The sequence below is a fragment of the Apodemus sylvaticus genome, chromosome 9 (assembly GCF_947179515.1).
Source record: "Apodemus sylvaticus chromosome 9, mApoSyl1.1, whole genome shotgun sequence".
In the NCBI taxonomy this organism is placed as follows: Eukaryota; Metazoa; Chordata; class Mammalia; order Rodentia; family Muridae; genus Apodemus; species Apodemus sylvaticus.
The window spans coordinates 24,906,886-24,916,882 of record NC_067480.1 but is presented as its reverse complement, the minus strand read 5'-3'; the positions used below and the strand labels follow the sequence as shown (position 1 = coordinate 24,916,882).

The 9,997-nt window shown below is 51.0% G+C and overlaps 1 protein-coding gene across 4 annotated transcripts in view; it reads left to right on the top strand.

The window, feature by feature from the left end:
- The first annotated feature begins 1,486 nt into the window (after positions 1-1,486).
- Positions 1,487-9,997, top strand: part of Sh3bp4 (SH3 domain binding protein 4) — a 79,788-nt gene continuing 71,277 nt past the window's right edge. For 2 of the 4 annotated variants that reach the window (XM_052192661.1, XM_052192662.1), the window contains exon 1: positions 1,487-1,732. The gene's annotated coding sequence lies outside the window, so the exon portion shown is untranslated. Of the gene's footprint in view, positions 1,733-1,861; positions 2,102-9,997 lie in introns of those variants that run through there. The other 2 variants (XM_052192663.1, XM_052192664.1) reach the window with 2 other exon arrangements.

The window sequence follows — 9,997 nt, the reverse complement described above, 5'->3', positions numbered from 1 at the left end:
GCTACTTTGTGCTAGGCACTCTGTGGCTTATGCTCTGTATTTAATTTTCATACTCATATAGGTAAGTGACTCACACAGAGGCCTAGAGATCCCAGCCGAGCAGGCTGGTTTCGCACGTGCCCTCTAGTTTGCATGCTTTTGTCTTCTCCACCCCACCCACCCCAACTATATAAGTCACTCGTGCCTTCAGGAGACTGCTTCTTTTAATGTCTACAGCTACATTTAAGGAGTAATTATACTCGTTTCCATGTTCTAAGAGAATATGAAATTCTACCCTCTGAGCTCTAGGTTGACTCGTATGTTTACCTGAACCCACCAGGACTATATATCTAAAGTGGGGGGAAAAAAACCAAACAAAAACCTGGAGGCTCCCAGCCCGAGTGTAAGGGTTGAGGGGGAAGAGAAGATTAAGGACAGAGGAGATAGAAAACAGGCTAGTATTTCAACTCTGATGCCCCCTCCCACGTGATTTTACTGAATATGATAATCTGCATTAATGTCTGAAGTCACTTGGAAAATAAAAAAACGGTATCTGTCACCGGCGATGATAGTGAAGATGGACTCAGTGGGCTGCTGGATTTGGAGCTGTGGCAACATTAAAGACACGATTGCTACTGGTTCCAAGTGGCAACCTTCATTCCCTGCCCTCGCCACCACCGCGGTCAAAGGCTGGCTCGACCTCTCTGAGGCAATCAACCCTACAGGCCTCTGTCTGCTCCCGTGAGAGATGACTCATGAGAGCAGCCAAGCTTGGGCTTTTTTGCTCCGTTGCCTCGCAGTGTGTTCATTCACTGAGCTCGCACCGAGCGTCTACTTCTGTGATCCTGGGCAGAGGAAGTGTAAATATGCTGACCTGTATTCAGTTGCAGTCTGTCTAGCGGACAGCTCTCCTCGCCTTGTAGTTGCTCCCTAAACTGAGCTTTTTGTTTGTTTTCTCCGTTTTACTGCTTAACCACTCCCGGGGTGGGAGGGCGGAGGCTCCCCCAAAACCAAGCACCGGAGGTCTCCATCATCTTTGTTCATTTCTGGGTCCAGGGGTAAAGACCCCCGAGGCCCCAACCCTGTTCTCTTAACTGGCGCTGTTAAGGAAGGAGACAAGGAGGAGTGTTGGCGGGAATCGCGCCGGAGCAGTGGAGGCGCCAGTCAACCAAGCCGCTTCTCAAAGTAAATCAGCGGCTCAGTCGGCCCCGCCCCTCCAGGACACCCCGCCCTCTTCAGCCAGGCCCCGCCTTTGCTAAGAACTGCCCTCCCCCAGCTCCGGGCACAACCCCTACTCGTTCCAACCTCATATTGACCATGCCCCTTTGAACACGCCCCGCCCACTTTTGTCCCCGGTATTGTCTAGGCCCCGCCTCTCCGCCAAGACTCCGCCTTGAGAGTGCAATTCTGCCCCGGGTCCCTACGCCCCAGTCTGAGCTTGACCCGCCTCTCTCTCGCTCCGCCCCCAGGTTTGGCCCCTCCCCTCCCGCGGTCTCTGCTTGCTCTCCGCCCTCCTCGAGCCCGCTGTTTGCGCCCCGGCCTCGCCCGCGCTCGCGCCCCGCCCCGGCCCAGACCACCTCTGCGCCCGCCGGCGGGGGCCGAGCGCTCTGGGCTATCGCGGCGTCTGGGCACCCCACCACCTCCACTGCCTCGGTCGCTGAGGCCGTGGTTCCGGGAACCGCGCGCGCCCCCGGCCGGGTGAGTCCCACAGAACGAGGGAACCGCAGGACCCGTGGGGCGCCATGCGAGCCAGGTAGGAGCCCGGGGCCGGACGGCGCACCCTACCCCCGCGAGCGCTGAGGCTTCGGGCAGCATCCCGGACTCAGGGGCGCGGCTAGCCCGGTGCAGCTCCGAGCCCCTTGAGCTCCCGGTGCCCAGTCCTCTGTGGTCACGGCCCGACCCGGGCTGCGGATCGTGGTCGCTAGGGCCTGGGGCGCGGGGAGGGCGGAGAGGGTCGCGGCGCCACCGGAGCGGTTCTCGGGAGGAGCGAAGAGAGCGCGGCTCCGGGTTAAACTTGGTGACAATGCACATTTCAACTTCTTCGGAGAGCCCTCCTGGAGGATGAAATTGAAAACTCCAGTTTCTGTCTTGGTGATCGAGTGACCGACCGCGCAGCCCCGAGGTGACAGCGCCGGGGTGTGCGGGTGGGAGCGGTTAGGATAGAGGAGCGTTGTTCAGCAACTGCTGTTTACCGGGAAGCCTCCCTGCGCCGCCCAGTGTGTCTTGTTAAGAGGCTTTGGGGGGCAGGAGGCTCCCAGCTGGGATCTGGCGTTGTAGTGTACAGGTTTGGGGGGGCTTGGCGGTATGGACTGTGGGGCCGGCTAGCGCTGCCGCTTCCCGGGTGTGGGGTGCCTGCAGATGCCGCGCGGGAGGAGCGGTGGAGAGCTAGCTGGCCGCTCTGCGTGCGCAGAAGGTTGTGGAGCCTCGTGGATCTGTAAGATTTGAAAGGGAATTCCATGCTGGGCTTTATTCGTGTTTATTCTTCCCTTGTTAGTGCAGCAGATTGGTGTTCTGTGATTTAGCAGCAGAAATAAAGTTCGTATAACTTTCGCTCTAATTATAAAAGCAATGAGTGTCCAGAGTGGAAATAAACATGAGAGATGTACGCCGATCCCACATTCGTTGGGGGGGGGGGTGTCACAGCCTTGTAGCCTAACCCCAAGAAAACCCTACATGAAATCGTCCACTCGCCACCTTTTCTGATTGTCTCGTGTCCAAAGTTTGTATTTTTTTTTTTGGACCTGCCTTACCACAAAGGCTGTTTCTGATAGTCACGAGTACCCTTTTGATGTACTGGGGTTTCCCAAGAGATGGTGGGTACAGATGGAGGGGGGGGGACCGGATACCTCGGCCCAGCCCGTGGTGCCGAACCTTGTAAAAATGACAGTAATGATTCTCCATCTGCTTCCTAGGCCACCATAAAATTTAATGGGTGGTTTGCAGAGCGTTTTTGGCATCCTTGGATGGACAGCGGCTGTATTTCAATGTGCTGGGGAGCATTTAGCTGTTACACGGTGTCATCTAGGTAGCTAGGTAAAACAAGCTACCCTGCCCAGGAAGCAAGATCTAAGCAGGCCCCTGGGGTCCCGGAGCACAGCCCTTATGTTGCTACCAGCTAAGTCCTTCTAAGTGAGAGGCTTGAAAGTAACTGGTCTTCTTAAGAATACCTTCCTGCAGCATCGTTTGGACTTGGGGGTTGGGGGTGTCCTGAAGTCAGGGGGCATTGGTGCCTGTTACATGCAAAGCTATAGGATGTCCTGTAAATGCCAGCCCAGGTCACGCTCCAAGAGAAAACAGTTGGTCCTGGAAGGACACATGAAGTGAACAACCTGGTTTCCCAGCGTTTTCTGTCTCACGTGTTTACCGACGGAACAATGACCGGTTCCCGAGGCTGGCTGCAGAAACTCCAGCAAGGCCTCTGTGGACTTTCCTTTTTTTCCTGTTGTCCCCAGGTCCTGGCACCAGGCTTTAATGTTCTTAAAGAACAATTAACAGGGACCCAGACAGAGAGGTGAGGCACAGGCTGCCTTTTGTCCTCACCCAGTCTCCCCACTAGAACCAGGCTGGAAGATTTTCAGTTACTGGTGACCCTTTGTTAGTTGTTGTTTTTTTTTTTTTTTTTTTTTTTTAAATTGTTACCCCCACCAGCACTTTGATGTGGCCTGGGTCTTGTTGCAGATATGAGCTCAGACAGGGCCTTGGAAGGGCCCAGAAAGCTGGCTGGATACATTGTTGACAAAGCACCCTTCACTCTGGTTGTTGTTAAAGGAAGTTGTGTTGCTAATTTTCTGGGTTGCAGGAGAAGGAAGGGGCTTGGAAGGGGTCTTCCTAGAATTTCTCCTTTGCTGTTTGCTAAGCAGCAGGCTGGAATTATTCTCCTGTGGGCTGTTTGTGTGTAGACTTTCTTTCTAATGTCAGAACTAGTCTGAAAATGAGATGGAAGAATGGATGATGAATGGGGCTTTGCACCCTCGATTCCTGGGAGGCCTCTTGCTTTGATTCCTCTGTTCCCAGCCAATTAAGAGCCTTTGGCTTTCTGAAACTGAATGGTGTGTGGGTGTGTGTGTGTGTGTGTGTGTGTTTGCGTGTGTTTGCCCATGCTCGCACCTCCTGGAGAAGGCCATTGGTGTCTCTCTGAGAGCCCTTGACCTGAAGGAGGCCAGAGCCACTGTGTTCCTAACTTGAAATCCTGGCTCCGAGCACAGCATCTTAACTCCCAGTTGGAATCGTATTCAGTCAGTGGACAGCTTTGTGGCTTCCTATGGCTTTGTTATTTTCAGGTTGACACCTGTGTGGGATTGTGTTACCATCTTTCTCCTGAGACTTGGAATTAGGTCCCTGGGACATTTCCCAGGACCCTAGAGATAAAGCACCAAGATTTCTTTGTCCCAAGGTTGCGGTCGGACGGCCAGGCATGGGGATAACCAGCAGATAACTGCATTAACCACCAGTGCACTGGCTGCTGCATTTGCTGCCCCATTTCCAGCACAGCTTCTAGTGGCTTCATCTAGGTCCTGCCTGGCTTTTAGAGAAACTGCACAACACCAGCCTTACAGCTGCCCCTCTTTGGAGATGTGACAGGAAAATTATTGACCAAACCCCAAGACACTCAGGGAACAATGCATCTACATTCAGTGTCCTCCAAGAAGCCTTGGTCAGCTACTCAGTAGGCCCCAGGGCATCAGTATTGCATAACTCCATACCCCAGGCATGGAGGCCAGCTTCTGGGAGAAGATGTGAGTCTCCAGAGGGCAGAGATTGCACAGTGCTTGAGAAATGAAGACGCAGAGACTTTGTTTTAAGCAGGGAGTAGTGACCATCCTTTATGGAAGAACATCTAGTCTCTGGCCCACCTGCCAGGTGGCTCCAACGCCTTCAGTTGTCAGCAAGCTATGGACCACTGATATCCATCTGATGGCTGGGTAAGACAGCTAGACATCTGTGGTATAACAGTTTTCTCCATTGTGTCCTGCAGGGAGGTGCCTTACACAGGTAGGTAAGCAACTCAGGCTAACTTCAGGAAGTCCCTGAAACTGACCAGACTCACTAGGTTCCCTTTCCAGAGTAAGCAATAAAAGCTGAGGGTCGCTCTCAGGCTAGCTAAGCGAAGCTGGCAAAGAGAACCCTGAGAACAGACCAGCTGCTGGGAACAAGAAGAAACCATCCTAGCAGCCTGGAAGCGGTAGAGACAAACTGAGTTACCTAGACAGGCACCCTCCAACCTGTTGAGCTGCCTGCAGGCTGTGCAGTGTGCTCCGGGTTCCCAGCTCTTGTGAGCTGTCACCCATGCTGGTGTGGGCTTTGGTGACTCAGATGGCTTGAGTCATTTCAGCTCCGGTAAGTAAGCCCGATAAAACTCATTGGTTCACCAGGTTGGATTTTCGGTGGTGGCATTCGTACTTTGGTCTGTCCTAGGCTCCCCTTGTGGGGTGAGTAGACATGTATAGTGTCTCTCCAGGACAGGCCTTGTCACACAACAACATCACTCCAGTGATGGCACTTTCTGGAATCTTCCTGTATGCACTTGAGGGAGTCCATACAGATACTCTTGTTGTCAGGAAAGCTGGCAGAATTTTACTTGCTCTTCCCCCTCCATAGGTTGATGCATGCTTGAGCCGGGATTTGAACCCAGATCAATGCATTCCAGAGCCTCCCCACCCCCACCCCTTCTCACAGAGTGCTGAAGTTAAAGAAGCAAACACTCCCAGTCAGGCATTTGGGGAGTGTTAAAAACAGGCATGGAAATAGCTCAATGCCTGCTTTCTTAGTTATTATAAACTAGCTCACACTCTGAAGGTGTTGAAGCCTTCTCAGCCTCTCGGAAGGAAGCCCGTGCATACCTTCCCTCCTGCAGCGGGTGTCTTCGCCCTACCTGTCTGCAGGGCAAAGCTCGATGTATCTGGAAGATCTGCAGTTCTGGAGCTGCAAGAAGGCAGGCCGAATTGACTAAGAAGCCTGCCCCCTGTACTACCCGAGAGAGGTGTTCTGGACTGATGACATCACGAGAGTTAAGATTGTAGGAAGGCTGTTAAGTAAACGTAAGATAAGGCTTCCACCTTCCTCTTTACAGCCAAATAAATGACACACTAACAAGATTATTCTTATCTGCCCCGTGGAGGTCTGGCCCTGGAGAACTTTGCGGATGGATGCATGCCTGTTAGCTCAACTCCTCTGAGCCTACCGATCAACAACAACAAACCCATAATCCTTTCTTTCAGAGAATTTTATGGATCCGAATTCTTTTCAGTCTTTTCCTGGCCACTGTGAAGAGCCCAGAACCTGACTGAAATCTGAGGGCCTGTTTACCCAGCCTCTGGTGTAGGAGGCTGGGTGCCAGGTGTGTGCTGGGAACCTGCTCCAGGGGAGAAAAACAAAGAGCCTGGGTGGCAGCCTCTACCAATTTCTGTGGTGTAAACACTCCTACCCGGGCTGATTTTAAGCTCCCAGCGTGGGCTGGCAAAATTCCTACAAGTTTAACCATATGCAAGAGCCAGCAAAAAAAATAAAATAAATAAAAAAATAAAAAATTTCAGATCATCTTGCATGTCCTGAGCCCCTCCACCAACCCCTTCAGTGAGGTGGTGACATAATTGCCTAGTTTAGGTAGGCTCTTCCTGGATGCAAATGTTGCAGAGGTTTTGGGGAGGGGAATACTGTGTGGTCTAATTTGACCAGCAAGGGAGCCTCAAAACTCAAACCGCTTTAAAATAACTAGGGACCTTAAAAATGTGCTTTCTACTCCTAGCTAGGCCTCCAGGTCTATAGAGGTAGGTAGGTGTGTGTGTGTGTGTGTGTGTGTGTGTGTGTGTGTATTGTTCCGATGGAGGTCAGATCAATCTTACTGTCACCCTAAGGAGCTACCCACGTTTTAATTTTGCCTGCCTGTAGGTATGCGCACCGTATGAGTGCCTGGCTCCCGAGGAAATCACAAGAGGGTATCTGATCTTCTGAGACTGGCATTACAGGTGACACCACCATGTGGGGCCTGGGAACCGAACCCAGTCCTCTGCAAGAGACGCAAGTGCTTTTAACTGAGCCATCTCTCTAGTGCTCCTCTACCTTGCTTTTTTAAAACAAGGAATCCCACTGGCCTCAGACTTACCAAGTTATTCTGGGCTGGTTGGCCAGTGAGTCCCTAGCCCTAAAATTACAAGCATGCACCACCATGCCTGCTTTTTGAAACGGGCGGTGGGGGATTGCATTCAGCTCCTCCTGTTTTCCAAGGCAAACATTTTACCTACTGAGCTGTCCCCTAGCTCATCTATAACTTTGAAAAATGCCCAGATGATGCTCACAGGAACCTAGACTTCAGTACCACTGATGTAGAGAATTGGACAGGCAGCTTGGGGTGAGGCATGGCCAAAATCCTGGGTTCTATGTTGTATGTGTGTATGTGGGGGGAGGGTGTTGTGTTTCCCCTAGTGCAGAAGATTATTCAGGGAAGTACTGTGTTTTTGAGAGGAGTAGACAGAGGCCAATTTTCCCAGCTGCCTTCTGGAGTCTTGTGTGGCCTTTGCATCACCTGGTAATGGTAAGTCCCTCCTTGCTGGGTAGAAGGGATTTAGTCCTCAGGTGTGTGTGCTGAGGTGATGTTGCACGTTAAAGCAGAGATAAGGAGGCCCAGCGGCCTTCCTGGGGACCATGCAAGTAAAGGAGGAAAGATCCAGGGCTCTAGCAAGGGTCTTTTTGAAATCTCTGGGCTTAGTGCACATATGAGGGGTGTTTATATTTTCTCCACCACGATTAGCAGTAAAATAATTTTAAAGCCTAAAACCATTCTTTAGCATCATTACATTCATGGGAGAGAAACATCCTTCAACTGTTAGCCATGGTTAGCAAGACACCTCAGCCCCAGCCAGCTATGGTTAGCAGGTCTGGTTAGGAAGGGACACTGGAATACCCCACCCCCACCCTGGGTGTGGTATGTGTAGGACTGGAGGAGACATCTGTTCACAGGCAGGGGAAGAGAAGAGCCACAGGAAAGGGAACAGGCCTGTCTTCTCTGCTTTGTGAGTTCTGGAGACTCACTGTGAAGCTGCCACCTTGGGTCACCAGTGAAGGTAGGCAGGAAGGCTCAGGGGTCTGTGATGCAGAAGCACGTGACATCAGGTTCCTCTTACATTAGAATAAGAGGAACTGAGAACCCTAGGATGAAGGCCTGGAGGCTTGTGGGATAGGCCTGAAGGAGCTGTGCTGTTACAACAAAGGAGAAGACTTGCGAGTAGTGACAGAAGCAGATCCATCACTCGAGGGTAAGCAAATAGACCGGATGTCAGGCGTCAGGGTAGGGCCAAGATGCTCTCAGATATTCAGGGGTTGATATCACAAGGGCAGTAGGATTGAAGGTCCCAGGAAAGGAGGGAGAGGCATTCTTCAGGACTAGCAGGCTAAGAACAACCTCCACGTACCTGCCCAGGTGTTACACCTGCAACTCTTTGCACAGCCTTTGTGAGGGCTGGTGGGGGACTTTTATCCTAAGGACATGGCTCACAGGGATACCTTCATCTGCAGGATCTGATCAGGCCTCCCAAACCAAGCTCCCCGTGTCAGGGGAGTGTCAGGAGCTGCTCTGTACCATTCACCTGTCTGTCCAGTGTCCTTTGCCTCTGTGTGTGTGTGTTGGGAGGGGGTAACATGCCTATGTGTGGGTGCATATCTCTGTACAGGTGACCGTGTGTGTGTGTGTGTGTGTGTGTGTGTGTGTGTGTGTGTGTGTATGTGTGTGTGTGTGTGTGTGTGTGTGTGTGTGTGTGCACGTGAATGTAGCAGAACAGCCTTGGTATCATTCCTCAGGCACCATCTACTTGGTTTTATTTTATGAGACATTCTCTCTGACTTGGAACTCAGCAGTAAACTCCAGGGGTCGGTTGGTCGGTCGGTTGGTCAGTCGTCTGTCTGTCTGTCTGTCATTGAGTCCCCAGTACTGAGATTATGAGTGTGTGTCATCACACTCTTGATTTTACCTTTATTAGGTTCTGGGGATTGAACTTAGTTCCTTTATTGACTGACCTCCTCCCCTGCCCTTTACATCTTATAATCTATGCATCTTCTATGCACAGTAGGGTGCACTGGCCAAGAGAATCACAGTGGTGACTCTGTCTTGCCATACAGTGACAAGCCTAACTTTCTCTTCTAAGATATCTTGGTACTCTAAAACTTAGAATATATGACCAGAGTCATTTCTGGCTTAAGTAGTCCGGCTTATGAATAATAATCAGCTTACTTATAAGTGCGGTCAAGTAGCCAACACAGAGTCGTATACAATTTAAATTTTAATTCATGCAGATATACCTTGCCTTTGTTTACCAGTGTTACGTTACTGCTCTTTGTAGAGGGGCTTGAGTGTTCAGTAGCTTTAGGAGACAAAGTTGTCTGTGGAATATCCTAAAAAACTCAAGTGCATTTAGTGTTTGAAATTCACCAAGAATTATGACTCTGAGAGACAGGAGTGTCAAAAGTTTGCATGTAACCCATGCATATACGGGAAATTGGGGTACTACGTGATCTACCAGAAAACAATTTATGTGTGCCTACGTATCTCATATGAAATATGAACGCGTCGTGCTGACACGCAGCAGCCTGGACTCTGGGCACCCAGTAGGCTTACAGAGTAAGCGGAGCACAGCCACGTAGCCCTGGCTGCTAGACATCCTATCGCAGAGCGTGTGTTTCACTTGAGAAATCTGTCCCAAAAGCCTTTCAAAGAGCAGATCTATTCCTGGCAGGTACTGACTGGGAAGTCGTTGAATCACTCACCTTTTACCAGTAGGGGCCAGGAAATGGCATTTGAATTTGGTGCCTCTCCAAGGCCATAGTGGAGATAAGACATCAGGATCCATCCTCATGCCTTCAGCCGCTGCAGTTTTTTTGTTGTTGTTGTTTTTTGTTTTTTGTGCACACCAGCACACGGAGTTTGGTTTTTGTTTTTATCAGAATTATTCGGATAGAGGCAAAGGACTCATCACTGTTTGGACACACACACACACACACACACACACACACACACATGACACCCACT